Here is a 13,246-nt window from a genome sequence, read left to right as displayed (position 1 = left end):
CATAAGTCATGGATATGGAGATATCAAGTTGACACATGGGTATGCATTGGAGAATGTATACTGAATGACCCTCCATGAGAAAGTATCATGGATCGTTATATGAGTGTCATATACTTTCTCATGTGGCTACTAGTATGACTACTAGTCCTTGGACCTGAAGTCACCATGGTTCCCTACATAAGGAGTTACATACTTTGGCTTCGTCAAACGTCACCTGTAACTGGGTGGACTATAAAGGTAATTACTGGGTATGTAACAAATTATGCAGAGGGATGTGAGTGATGTAGATGGGATCTATCCCTCCTATATGACGGGAGTGACTTCGATATTCTTGATAGAGTGAGACCACTAAGTGCATGGTCATGCCCAAATGAGTCAATATGAGACGTTGAGCTCATTTGATTGAGTGAGTCTACTTGGGATTCAAGATTTAGATTGATTAGAGGATGACACGGTCTTTGCCTCATATTGATCAATCTAGATGTCTAGGATAGAAGGATAATGTCATATATTGTGAGGAGTCACAATTAGTAGTCACAAGGTGATGTTGGATCTCAACATTCTTATAACTTGGGTAGTAATGATGTGTTGCTAGATACCGCTCATTACTTATGCTTCTAAATAGGTTTAGGAGCATTGCCAATATTATAAGAACCTATAGGGTCACACACATAGGGCAATTATATGGAGATTAGGTTCATTTGATGAACCTAAAGAATTAGGTTCATTTGATGAACCTAAAGAATTAGGTTCATGTGATGAACCAAATTGGATTAAGAGTAATCCAAATTAGGCTAATTGAGTTGGACTCAATTTGGTTCATGTGTTAAGTGAGTCTAATTTGGACTTAGACTCATTTAATTAATTTAATTCAATGAATATAGATTCATTAAATTAAAATTGACTTAAACCAATGGTTAGATTAGATCAACCAAGGGAGAGAAGTGGTCAAGTTTGACTTGACTGGAGAGGAAGATGAGGGGTCAAGTTTGACTTGACCATTTGCCACCTCATTGGTGAGTTGGCATTAAGTGGCTAATGGTGATGTGCCACATCATCAAGGCTAGCACATGTGTGTGCCACCTCATGAGGGAGATCAAGAGTTTTTGACTCTTGAAATTCCATGGAGTATATAAACCTTTTCCAAAGGTGGCCGGCCACTTAAGTGGAGTTATAACCTTGAATTGATTTTTCATTCAAGTCATCTTCTTCCTCAAGCTCTTCTCTTCTCTCCCTCTCCTCCCTTGGCTGACCACTTTTAGTGTGGAATGAATTGATGTTCATTCAAGGTAATTCATTTCTTCTTCTTCCTCTCAAGGTTTCTTCTCTCCCTCTCCTCGTCCTTGCCGTGACCATCAAAGGTGCTAGCACACCCTTTGTTTGGTTTTCTCCATCTCTTGCTTGTGTGGATACACATAGAGGAGTATCTACTTTGATACTCTCGAGATCCGGTGAACCTAGGACGAGCGGGATTACGCGAAGGGCTTCGCATCAAGGGGAACCTCTTTATCTTGTAGATCTAAAGTAGATCTAGGCTTAGAAACATGTTTATGAATTTTATTTCTTCGCACGGATCCGTGGCATGGGGATTTCGGGGTTTCCGCAACGCAAAAAGCGGTTTTTGCAGCCCGAAAAATCCAATAGTGGTATCAGAGCCACATATGAAGCATATACATGTTTTATTTTGTATTTTCATGAAAACTATAGATCTTTAAATTTCTGTATTTTTATGATTTTTATAGATTTTATGGGTAATTTTCTCGTAGAAGCGAAGCACAAGTGTTTAGACACTTGTAGGCTTCGACTACCGAGAAAATATTTCCGAAACGGTAAGGTTTCGCCCCAATTCATTTTAGGACAGCGGGCTAAGGTGCTGTAGGATCGCTTAGGAATACTCACGATGGTTATATCGCGGGTAGGGGTACTGCTCCTAACCCCGCAAGGGGCTTCTTTCCGCGATTGCGCCCGAAAATCGCTAAACGGGACCGCCGGGAATTTTTACTCATAAAAATTGTAAGAAAAATTACAGAAATTTATAGAAATTACATAATTTAGAATTATGTATTATTTTGTGATGGTCATGGCCCAAAAGACCCAATTTGATTGGATATTGTGTGTTGTAATTCATAATACGGCCTGCGTGCCGTCTTGTGATTGTGCGTGTTGTATATTTGATACGTGACCTGCGCGTCGTGCTTATCTATTTATTTATTCTTGTTGTAAATAGTTTAGACTCGAATGTAACTCGAGTTTCACTCTTTGTAATGTACAAAATCAAGGCGGTGGAAGGTCCACTCGAGACGGAGTTACGAGGAGGGCGCGAGCAACACAAGGTGGTCAAAGGAAGGAGCTTGAGAAGTTGTTGGCCTTAGGTTGACCATCCGATTTTCTCATTGGATTGAGAAGATCGTAGTAGGGCCATGACTAATCACAAAATATTTAATTAATTGCTTGTGTGTGTATATGTGATGCATGCTAGAATAAGTAATTAATTAGCGCCTTAACGATTCGATTCGATCAATCGCGTATATGATACACCTCGATGATTAGATTAGATCTAAATCGCGTACATGATGCGCCCTAATGATTAGATTAGATCTAAATCGCGTATATGATACACCTCGTCGATTAGATTAGATCTCAATCGCGTCAACTCGAAATGCCTACCATGTCGTGATACCCATCACTACCTCGATTGCATGTTGTTGTTGAATCTGCCAAAGCAGAGCAACACATACTATCTTGGTAGGGTACGGAGGGACAATCTTGGTCCCGCCTATCAACGCATGGGTGAGTACAACTCAATTAGATTGAGTAACTAGTTAACTTAATTGGATCGAGTTTAACTATAGGCATTTTCCGATTGTTGGTAGATAGGTCAAAATCATGTTTATATTAACTCTTGGGCATATTAGCTAAAGCTAACTCGAGTTTTTATATAAATGTGGATCTTGATCCTATAAACAAGAGTTGCATAGAGATGTAATTGGTAATTAGCTACCTACCGATCATACTAAGTCTTGGGTGATTTAGCCAAAGCTAACTCAAGGCATAGTATGATGTGGATCTTGTCCCACATGAATTATAGAATTTAGTGGGAGCATCGTTTAATTAAAAGACCTAATTAAATGATTAATAGAATATGATGTTTATTTATTTTCTGCATTTTTCTGTTGTAGATAACCATGACGTCAAATACGAACTATTTCTCCATGCGTTCCGTCCTTCAGAAGGACAAGCTCAACGGAGCTAATTTCCTGGACTAGTACAGGAATCTGAGAATCGTTCTCACACAAGAACGTAAACTGTACGTTTTGGAGCAGACCATTCCAGAGGCACCTCTTGCCACTGCCATGCAAGCTGACCGTGATGCTTACAAGAAGCATCAAGATGACGCATTAGATGTGTCATGTCTTATGCTCGCGACCATGAACTCTGAGCTTCAGAAGCAACACGAGTTGATGGGCGCTTATGATATGGTTGAACATCTTCGTCAACTATATCAAGGACAAGTGAGGCACGAGAGATTCAAGATATCTAAAGCACTGTTTCAGTGCAAGATGCAAGACAGGACTCTCGTAGGCCCATATGTACTCAAGATGATTGGGTACATAGAAAACCTACAAAGGTTGAGATTTCCCCTTGGCGAAGAGCTGGCCACTGATTTGGTCTTGCAATCCTTGCCAGAGAGCTACAGTCAATTCATCATGAACTACAACATGAATGAAATTGACAAGCCACTGCCTGAGCTTCTGACTATGTTGAGAACTGCTTAGATTAACCTTAAGAAGGTTTAGCCCAACTCCATTTTGATGGTGCAAAAGGACAAAGGCAAGGGCAAGCCTAAAGGTAAGGGAAAGTCCCAAGCCAAGGGCAAAGGCAAGGCACTGAAACACAAAGGAGGGGTCGCCAAGGATGCTACCTGCTTCCACTGCGGTCAGACCGGACACTGGAAGAGGAACTGCAAAGTGTACCTGGATGATCTTAAGAAGAAGAGAAGTGAGACTTCCACTTCAGGTATCTATGTTATAGAAGTTAATCTATCTATTTCTTCATCATGAGTATTAGATACCTGATGTGCTTCTCACATTTGTACTAATGTGCAGGCGCTGAGAAATAGCAGGGCATTGACGAAGGGCGAGGTGGACCTACGAGTAGGCAATGGAGCACGGGTTGCTGCTGTTGCTGTAGGAACTTATTCTCTATCTCTGCCCTCTGGGCTTGTACTAGAATTGGATGATTGTTGTTATGTGTCTGCTTTGACTAAGAACATTATATCAGTTTCTTGTTTAGACAAGAAAGATTTTTCATTTATAATAAAGAATAAATGTTGTTCAGTTTATTTAAATGATATGTTCTATTGTAGTGCACCTCTGATGAATGGACTCTATATTATAGACCTTGAGAACCCTATCTATAACATAAGTACGAAGAGGTTCAAGTCAAATGACATGAACCAAACCTATCTCTGACACTGTCGCTTAGGTCATATAAATGATAAACGCTTATCCCAGCTCCATAAAGATGGTTTGCTGGACTCATTTGATTATGAATCATATGAGACATGCGAGTCATGCCTTTTAGGCAAGATGACCAAGACTCCCTTTAGTGGACACAGTGAGAGAGCGACTGACTTGTTAGGTCTTATACATAGTGATGTATGTGGCCCTTTCAATGTCACTGCTAGAGGTGGTTATAGGTACTTCATTACATTTACTGATGACTTCAGTAGATATGGTTATGTGTACCTGATGACACATAAGTCAGAATCCTTTGAAAAATTCAAAGAATTCAAGAATGAAGTACAAAACCAGCTTGGCAAAAGTATTAAGATACTTCAATCAGATCGAGGTGGTGAATACCTTAGCCATGAGTTTCGTGACTATCTAGCTGAGTGTGAGATTCTATCTCAGCTCACTCCTCCTGGAACACCATAGTGGAATGGTGTATCCGAAAGGAGGAATCGTACCTTATTAGATATGGTACGATCTATGATGAGTCACACAGATCTTCCTATGTATCTTTGGGGCTATGCTCTAGACACAGTAGCCTACATTCTCAACCGAGTTCCATCTAAGGCTGTAATAAAGACATCATATAGGATATGGACTGGGAGAGATGCCCAGGTGTCTTTTATGAGGATTTGGGGTTGTGAGGCTTACGTTCGACGTCAAGTCTCGGACAAATTGGGACCCAAATCCGACAAGTGCTATTTCATTGGATATCCCAAGGAAACGAAGGGATATTACTTCTACATTCCCAGTCAACACAAGGTAGTTGTGGCTAAGACTGGGGTGTTTCTAGAAAGGGACTTTGTTTCTAGAAAGACTAGTGGGAGTACGTTCGATCTTGAAGAAGTTCAAGATGTGAACAATAACACTAAAGCCTCGATGGAAGTTGAACTAGAACCACAAAGTGTTGTGGATAATGTTGTTCCACAAGGAGTTGAGGAACAACAACCAGTTCAAGTAGACCTACCTCTTCGCAGGTCTGATAGGATACGTCGTCAGCCTGAGAGATACTCATTTCTCTTGTCTGACCATGATGACGTTGTGCTCATAGAGGATGAGCCCACCTCCTATCAGGAAGCTATGATGAGCCCAGATTCTGAGAAATGGCTAGAGGCCATGAGATCCGAGATGGAGTCCATGTACACCAACCAAGTATGGACTTTGGTTGATCCACCTGAAGGGGTAAAACCCATTGTGTGTAAGTGGGTCTTTAAGAGAAAGACTGGCATGGATGGACTTATCTATAAGGGTCGCTTGGTAGCTAAAGGTTTCAAGCAAATTCATGGTATTGACTATGCTGAAACCTTTTCTTCAGTAGCAATGTTTAAGTCCATTCAGATAATGCTTGCCATTACAGCATACCATGACTATGAGATCTAGCAGATGGATGTCAAAACCGCGTTTCTGAATGGAAACCTGCTCGAGGATGTGTACATGACACAACCTAAGGGTTTTGTAGATCCACAACATACTAGCAGAGTATGCAAGCTGCATAGGTCCATTTATGGACTAAAGCAAGCTTCTCGGAGCTGGAATCTTCGATTCGATGATGTAATCAAACAGTTTGGTTTCATCAAGAATGAAGATGAACCTTGTGTCTACAAGAAGGTTGTTGGAAGCACAGTTGTCTTCCTTATATTGTATGTAGATGACATACTACTCATTGGGAAAGACATCCCTTTGCTACAGTCTGTCAAGACTTGGCTAGGGACTTGTTTCTCAATGAAGGACTTAGGTGAAGCATCCCGCATTCTAGTCTATAGAGATAGATCTAAGAGATTGCTTGGCCTAAGTCAGAGTACATACATTGACAAGGTACTCCTTCGATTTACCATGCAGAACTCCAAGAAGGGATTTTTGTCGATGTCATATGGTGTGAGTCTTTCAAAGAATCAAGGTCCCTCTTCTAGAGAGGAGAGAGACTGCATGGATCAGATCCCTTATGCTTCAACCATAGGATCTATCATGTATGTCATGCTATGTACTCATCCTGATGTCTCGTATGCTTTGAGCATGATGAGCAGATACCAGTCAGATCCAGGTGAAAGTCACTAGATAGCGGTCAAGAATATTCTTAAGTACTTAAGAAGGACTAAAGAATATTTCTTGATATATGGAGGCGATGATGAGCTAGCTGTAAAGGGTTACAGTGATGCTAGCTTCCAAACCGACCAGGATGATTATCGATCGCAGTCAGGGTTCGTGTTTTGCATAAATGGTGGTGCTGTGAGCTGGAAGAGTTTGAAGCAGGACACAGTAGTTGATTCTACGACAGAGGCCGAGTATATTGCTGCATCAGAAGCAGCAAAGGAGGCAGTTTAGATCCGCAAGTTCATCACTGAACTTGGGGTGGTTCCTAGCATCGCTGACCCTATTGAGCTCTATTGTGACAACAATGGAGCAATTGCGCAGGCTAAGGAACCTCGCTCACACCAGCGGACCAAACACATACTACGGCGCTTCCATCTCATTCAAGAGATCATCGATAGAGGAGGTGTGAAGATTTGCAGAGTACCCATAGAGGCAAACATCGCAGATCCCTTGACCAAGGCTTTGGCACAGAGAAAACATGATGGTCACACAAGGTCATTAGGCCTTAGAGCCTACACTGATTGGCACTAGTTCTAGTGGGAGATTGTTAGTTAGAGCCCTAGAGCCAATCATTTGATGATTGTTGTATGGACTCATTGTATCATATTCTTGTATATAAATAAAGGCATTTGTTTTGGTTATTATACTTACTTGTATTTGTGTCAAATAACTAAGTATAATAGCGTTCTTGAGTAGAAGGTTCTGACCTATATCAATCGATTGGTTGAATCGATAGTGAGATGATATAGGGAACACTACTCTTAATCATTCCTAGTCAAGTATTAACATTCAGGGATAATGTTAATGCGACGAGACTAGCATGTAGGTCAACTCGATGACTTGATCTCGTAAGTCATGGATATGGAGATATCAATTTGACACATGGGTATGCATTGGAGAATATATACTGAATGACCCGCCATAAGAAAGTATCATGGATCGTTATATGAGTTCCATATACTTTCTCATGTGGCTACTAGTATGACTACTAGTCTTTGGACCTGAAGTCACCATGGTTCCCTACATAAGGAGTTACGTACTTTGGCTTCGTCAAACGTCACCCGTAACTGGGTGGACTATAAAGGTGATTACTGGGTATGTAACAAATTATACGGAGGGATGTGAGTGATGTAGATGAGATCTATCCCTCCTATATGACGGGAGTGACATCGATATTCTTGATAGAGTGAGACCACTATGTGCATGGCCATGCCCAAATGAGTCAATATGAGATGTTGAGCTCATTTGATTGAGTGAGTCTACTTGGGATTCAATATTTAGATTGATTAGAGGATGACATAGTCTTTGCCTCATATTGATCAATTTAGATGTCTAGGATAGAAGGATAATGTCATATATTGTGAGGAGTCACAATTAGTAGTCACAAGGTGATGTTGGATCTCAACATTCTTATACCTTGGGTAGTAATGATGTGTTGCTAGATACCACTCATTACTTATGCTTCTAAATGGGTTTAGGAGCATTACCAACGTTCTAAGAACCTATAGGGTTACACACATAGGGCAATTAGATGGAGATTAGGTTCATTTGTTGAACCTAAAGAATTATGTTCATGTGATAAACCAAATTGGATTAAGAGTAATCCAAATTAGGCTAATTGAGTTGGACTCAATTTGGTTCATGTGTTAAGTGAGTCTAATTTGGACTTAGACTCATTAATTAATTTAATTCAATGAATATAGATTCATTAAATTAAAATTGACTTAAACCAATGGTTAGATTAGATCAACCAAGGGAGAGAAGTGGTCAAGTTTGACTTGACTTGAGAGGAAGATGAGGGGTCAAGTTTGACTTGACCATTTGCCACCTCATTGGTGAGTTGGCATTAAGTGGCTAATGGTGATGTGCCACATCATCAAGGCTAGCACATGTGTGTGCCACCTCATGAGGGAGATCAAGAGTTTTTGACTCTTGAAATTCCATGGAGTATATAAACCTTTTCCAAAGGTGGCCGGCCACTTAAGTGGAGTTACAACCTTGAATTGATTTTTCATTCAAGTCATTTTCTTCCTCAAGCTCTTCTCTTCTCTCCCTCTCCTCCCTTGGCCGACCACTTTTAGTGTGGAATGAATTGATTTTCATTCAAGGTAATTCATTTCTTCTTCTTCCTCTCAAGGTTTCTTCTCTCCCTCTCCTCGTCCTTGCCGTGACCATCAAAGGTGCTAGCACACCCTTTGTTTTTTTCTCCATCTCTTGCTTGTGTGGATACACATAGAGGAGTATCTACTTTGATACTCTCGAGATCCGGCGAACCTAGGACGAGCAGAATTACGCGAAGGGCTTCGCATCAAGGGTAACCTCTTTATCTTATAGATCTAAAGTAGATCTAGGCTTAGAAACATGTATATGAAATTTTATTTCTTCGCACGGATCCGTGGCATGGGGATTTCGGGGTTTCCACAACGTAAAAAGAGATTTTTACGGCCCGAAAAACCCAACAGCGCACACACCCTAACGTCTGCCGACGCCGCCAACGTGAACTCCACTCCCGCTGAGCAGTGCCGGTTGTCGCTTCCCCTCAGCCCTAGTGCCGGCTAATTTTTCCTCTGCCCTAGCTCTAAGTCCACCGTTGACGGTTGCTAGTTTTCCCCATCTAAGGTGCCACCTCTACACGAGTTGGGCTTCAACCAGGGGCACAGGTCCGTGCCCTAATTTTCCCTTGTGCGCTGCCTTGTTGATCGCCGTCGGCTACCCCTCCCTATTCTGATCATCCACGGTGAGATTTCACATCTTCATCTAATTCCCTGTTACAAGTTCTTTTATTTCCATTGAAACTGAAGTGAGGCGTCCATAACAATTTGTTGCCGGAAATTTCACTGTCAGCAGATAATCAACCCCTCTTGCTCACTATTGTCGCTGTTGTATACCGCTACTAGGGATCCAGCTTGGAGAGGTAATGGCCAAATAGGGTAAGCTCTGACCTTGATTAGCTGGATTGTAGTGGTGAAAAGATTTCTTGGTTGACTTCTTGATCTCTTTGATCTGGATAGTGAAACGCAAGGTACTTCTTGGTTTCCAGCGGCTACCTTTCTCCGGTAGCAGCATCCCTATTGTGATTTAAGGTAAGGCATAAGGATTTGATATATGTGTTGAATTAGGGCTAAATTGGCTAAGATGCTATGATTGATTATGCTTATTGCAAGTCCTAATTCGACTCGATTAGTTAGAATCAATTGAGGAGTTAGATGATCCAATTAGGGTTTATAATTGGATCTGGATTTATGTTAGCTTCTCGAGGATTTGATTTAGCTAATTTATTATTATGTAATTAGCTAAATCTAGATATCATGTACTACAGGACTTTGACGTGAGACGAGTATCTCGATTTCAGATTTGGATCGGATTTGACCTTTCTATTGGAGGCGGGTACTTTGACTTTATGTCATTTGATATGCATAGTAGTGTTTTTAACAAATAGTAATGATTATGTTTTCTTATTTGCTTCGGTTGGTCACTACCCGATCTGTTACATGCTTGTTTTGTTTATTTGTTATGCACTTCATGTTAGTACCTACCTGATTATACATGCTTATAGGGGTAGTGACAATGTAACGCCCGCCCCTCCACTACTACCTTAGGAAGGACGGGGTTACTTAAAACATACATACATGCATAAATATGAAATCATGGCAGCGGAAGTAATTTAAATTTTTAATAATATCATCATATCATCATACTCATATAAACATGTTAACATGACATGGCATGGAGAACTACATGATCATACTATCATAGTAGCATTTTTAACTAAACATGTGAACAGGGTAGTCATGCAACCTATTAAACATGCTAACTTGTTAATCCTTTCAACATATCATATGAACATGCTAGCATTCATGCATATAACTTGACTTAGAAAGTAGCATGTGAACAAGTGGAAACATAAGTATCCAAACAGGTTAAACATGTTCAAGTTATTATATTGTAGCGACCATTAAAACCTAAGGTAGAAAACATAGAATAGTTCACATGCATATTTTAAAACATATATAATTTTAGACACAAAACAGATCTTCATCCACCATGCCACTTCCACACACATCTTTGGCCTTCCTGCTGCTCCCTTTAGTTTATCCATTCTTTTCCCTTCTCTGCAGTATAAGGGAAATTAAACTATAAGCACATAAGCTTAGTAAGATCCTTTCCTACTCACAAAAACCATGAATCATGAATTAAATATATAGTAGTGACATATTCATTTATTCAACCTATAACTTGAACATTTACATGCTAGCATAAAGTAGTGGCATACTCACTTAATCCAATCATAACATAATATGTGAGAGCATAAGCATAAGGTAATAGCATGTTCATCTAGGCATCATAAACCTATCTCAAAAGAGCATAAATCATAGCATATGGAAGTATAAGCATATATAGCATGAAACATCTCAAGAGAGCATCTACCTAAAGCATAAGAAATCATATAGCATGAGATATGTAGATGCAAGATGTTCTTTTGAAAACATGTATCATGTAGCATGAAATGAATATATGCGAGATGTTCTTTTGAAAACATATATCATATAAGTACTTAAACATAATCTCAACATGAGGGCCCGGCTTTGTACCACATACATACATGAATGCGCACATCCTAAGTAGATCCAAGGTAGTAAATCTTGAACCTACTAGGAACTAGGCCCGTTTCATTGACCATCGACCTAGGGGCAACTTAGGAGCTCATCCCTTTTACTAGGCTCGTTTCATAGACCATCGACCTAGGGGCAACTTAGGAGCCCATCCCTGGTACAAGCCATACAAAAGTAAAATAGCATACATGTTTCTTGTCATAGCATAGCATATCATGTTTATTGTCATATCATAGCATATTATGTTTCTTGTCATATCATGAAGAGTGCTCTTAGTCCCAACTTAAGGGAAGCATCTCTTAGGCTATCATGAAGAGTGCTCTTAATCCCAACTTAAGGGAAGCATCTCTTAGGTCTTTCATCTTACATAAGCCTTGTATAACCATAACATGATGTCATAAGGTGCACATAGCATATAGCATAGCATGTAGAGTCATAACATGATGGCATGAAGTGCACATGACATATAACATATCATAGGAATCATAACATGATGGCATGAAGTGCACATAACATATAGCATATCATAGGAATCATAACATGATGGCATGAAGTGCACACAACATATAGCATATCATAGGAATCATAACATGATGGCATAAGTGCACCTAACACATAGCATATCATAGAAAGTCATAACATGATGGCATGAAGTGCGCATAACATAAACCCTAGCTTTCTTAATTTGGCCGAAACTTACAAGCTATGGTTCTAGGTTTTTCAAGCAACATCTAAGCATGAAACTTTAACTAAGATCACACCATATATAGCATAGCAAGTGAGACTCTTAGCAAGCATAAATGATCTCCTAACCTAATTTCTAAACCTTGGACGAAACATACAAACATGATTATGGGTTATTCAAGCAACATTTAAGCATGAAGACCTTACGAAGCGACCCCGCTCTGATACCAATTGTTGGATCGAGAAACGCTAGAGGGGGGGTGAATAACGCTCGTGGCTAATTCGCATTTCAGATTCGTAAAACTATCGAGTTAAATCAGCGGAATAAAGTAAAAGACAACAAACACAGAAAGACACCAAAGGTTTACTTGGTTCGGAGCCTGTGACGACTCTTACTCCAAGGCCCGCGATCGTTGATCGCTTCCGGTGGGCAACAACTATAAGCTCGAAAGGTGTTACAAATTATGTACAATAAAAGATGTTAAATTTACCAACAACAAAAGGAAATAGCAGATTCAGAGTTTCGGGTTGTCGGCTTCGAGTTGTAGCTTTGTCGGGTCGTTTCTTGAGCGGCTTGTTGCACAAAGATGGCTTAGAAAGTTGTGTTCTTGCTGCTGCCTCGAGACCCCCTTTTATGCACTGCTGGAGGCGCCTTCAACACCATCTAAGGCGCCTCCAACACACCAAGTCAGCCGCGTGGATCAGTGCTGAAAAGTTCGTCTCTTATCCTGCTTGAGGCGCCTCCATGGCCACTCCAAGGCACCTCCAAGCTCTGGTCCAAGGCGCCTTCAGCTCCTCTTCGCAGCCAGCTCACACTCTGCATCCGAGGCGCCTCTAAGCTCCATGGAGGTACCTCGGACACTGTTCATCCGAGGTGTGACTTGTTCCTTTGTTCCTGCAAAATGTGTTAGTCCCAAACACATACCCTGCAAAACAAAGTTAGCACATAATAGTCATAAATAAAATATTGACAGTCTCCGGACTGTCCGGAAACCCTAGATTGACCCGACACCTATTGTTCCCTCTGCGGGGAACACACCCTCACCTACTCCACTCAGGAGATTTACCTAATGCCAGCATGATCCTCCAGATCGACTGGACTTTTTCTCGACACTCGATTCTTCCGGACTTTCTGCTGGACGCCCGCTCCCCGACCCGTCCAGTCTTCCACCTGGTTCGCGACACCAGGACTTTCCACCTAGGGTTACCACCCCTAGGACTTTTTCCTGTAGTCCTCGACCCGCCAAGACTTTCCTCATAGGGTTACCGTCCCCTATGACCTAGGGTTTCCACCCCCTAGGGTTTTCCACCTGCCTAACCGCAGCTAGGACTTTTGCCTAAGTACAC

The sequence above is a fragment of the Zingiber officinale genome, chromosome 6B (genome assembly GCF_018446385.1).
Source record: "Zingiber officinale cultivar Zhangliang chromosome 6B, Zo_v1.1, whole genome shotgun sequence".
NCBI classification, from domain to species: Eukaryota; Viridiplantae; Streptophyta; class Magnoliopsida; order Zingiberales; family Zingiberaceae; genus Zingiber; species Zingiber officinale.
Note: the sequence above shows the minus strand (reverse complement) of the source record.